Genomic DNA, 2,754 nt, shown 5'->3' on the forward strand with positions numbered 1-2,754 from the left:
AAAAATTCAGCAGAAAATATATCGACGAGAGAGCGATAGATGCGTTTGTCGCGAGGAGTCGAGGCGTGGAGATTTTGTCGAGGATTTGGGAAGGACCAATCCAAAGACAGTATCCGCGTTAATGGAGATAGCAAATAAATGGGCAGATGGAGAAGACGCTGTCCACAACAAACGGCACAGTCGCCAGAGGAGGACCGTGGTCGAAACTATCAACCGAGGCGAAGATTTCCTCGGCGGTACCGTAACTATGACGCTCCGGGACAAATTTCGGCGAGGTTTTCGGACAAATACGGGAGGAAGCAACGAGAGATGATTACCGGAGAAGCAATGAACAGCGAGGTGATAACGGGGATGATTCACGCAGCGAGGCAAAATAGCGGGCCTAGGTTCCCAAGACCCTTCGTGTCCCCCGAAGAGATGATGAATGGACCGTGCCGGATGCACTTTTTCCTCGACGACAACGGTAAAAGACGGTCGGGGCACTTGCGGAAAGACTGTCGAAATTTTCAGGCAATGTTGCGGTACGCAGAAAATGCTAACGCGCGGGCAGCACAGAGGAATCCTCGAGAACCTAGAAGCGAGATTCACTTGCCGCCTCCTCCCGCGATCACAGACGACAATCGGCATCAGCTCAGAATAGCGGCAGCACCTGCACCACCACCTTATGTTGATCCTAACTCCAATGGAGCGGTGTCAATGATTCAGAAGGGAAGGCCGTCCAATAGAGCTCAGAAAGTAATCTCACGACAGGTGTTTATGGCGAGAGAAAATGCCTCCACCGACAGATTGAGTACCTTAATTGGTCGGGACAAGATATCGGCTTCACAATAGCAGATCATCCGCAGCAAGTTCCTCGACCAGGGCAGTCGGCACTTATTACGCGGCGATTATCGCGGGATTTGATGTCTCTCGAGTGTTCATAGACGGCGGCAGCAGCTTGAACCTTATGTATGCAGATACATTGAGGAAGATGAACATATCCTTAGCAAACTTGAAACCAACAGACACAAGGTTCCACGGCATCACACCGGAGAAACCAAGTTACCCATTGGGAAAGATCAATCTCGACGTTCAGTTTGGGACCCGAGAAAATTATAGAATCGAGAGGCTCGAATTTGAAGTCGTGGATTTTCCGTCGCGATTACCACGCTCTGTTGGGACGACCAGCATATGCTAGATTTATGGCGGTGCCACACTATACATACCTGTTGTGGAGGATGCAGGGCCAAAGGGACCAATCACGGTCAAAGGAAGCTTTGCCTTAGCCGATAAATGCGACAAGGATTTTCACCGGTTGTCGAAACTTTCGGGATGCAAGCTGAGTACTTGGCGTCAAAAAGCATGACTGATTACGACGTACTACCCAGACGTTGGAAGGCCAAACAAAGAATCAACTTTCGATGCAGAAAAATTCAAAAGAGGTGCAGATTCACCCGACAGACCCGAAAAAGACGACATCTATCGCAAACGACATGGATATCGCATAGGAAAGCGCGCTCGTCGAGTTCCTCCGTGAGCACTTTGGAAAATCTTCGCATGGTGTCCAGGTGACATGCCAGGAGTACCAGGGAACTTGCCGAGCACCACCTAAACTTGGATCCACTAAGCGAGACCAATCAAACAACCTTTGCGGCGTTTTTCGGAACCAAACCGCAAAGCCATGCTGTCGAGAAATCAATCGACTACAAGAAGCTGGTTTTATCAAAGAGATATTCACGAAGCCACATGGGTAGCAAATCCTGTGCTAGTGCCGAAGAAAAACACTAAGGTCCTTCGCATGTGCGTCGACTTTACGTGTCTCAATAAACATTGTCCAAAGGATCACTTTCCCCTCCCGAGGATCGATCAAATTATCGACTCCACGGCTGGATGTGAACGTCTTTCCTTCCTGGATGCATATTCTGGTTATAACCAGATCAGATTGAAAGAAGAAGATGAAGTAAAGACCGCGTTTATTACACCTTACGGCGTGTTTTGCTACTGAGAACAATGCCCTTTGGTTTAAAAAATGCGGGAGCAACATATCGAGAGGATGATGCGAAGTGTTTGGCGACACAGATCGGGAAGAACGTGCAAGTATACATTGATGATGTCGTCATAACATCAAAAAAGGGGGCAACGCTGATCGAGGATCTCAAGGAAACCTTCGACAACCTTGATAAGTTCTGCTGAAGCTGAACCCGACGAAGTGTTCCTTTGGCGTCCCAGCGGGGAGAACTTACGGGGTTTCTAGTCTCGGCAAGAGGGATTGAAGCAAATCCCGACAAAATACCAGCAATCGTAACAATGAGGAAGCCAACAAAGTTGAAGGAGATACAACAGCTAACTGGGCAAGTCGCAGCTTTGAGCAGATTCGTCGCTAGGCTGGGTGAAAAAGCGTTACCATTTTACGCTTTGATAAAGCAAGGAGATAAATTCCGGTGGAACGAAGAAGCCGACGAGCTTTCGAGGATTTGAAGCGCATAATCTCGACACCACCAATTTTGGTGGCGCCAAAAGAAAGGGAACCTCTCTGCTGTATATCACAGCCACGCCCCAAGTGGTGAGCACGGTGCTAGTTGTTGAAAGGGAAGAAGAAGGAAAACTCCACGGCGTGCGAGAGGCCGGTATACTTCGTTAGCGAAGTTTTATCGCCCTCAAAACAAAGGTATCCTCGGTACCAAAAGATAGCATATGGAGTGTTCACGACAGCACGAAAATTGTGCCACTATTTTTCGGCACATCCGATCATAGTGGTCAACGAAGCTCCCTTGT

This window comes from Lolium perenne, chromosome 5, assembly GCF_019359855.2.
Source record: "Lolium perenne isolate Kyuss_39 chromosome 5, Kyuss_2.0, whole genome shotgun sequence".
NCBI lineage: Eukaryota > Viridiplantae > Streptophyta > Magnoliopsida > Poales > Poaceae > Lolium > Lolium perenne.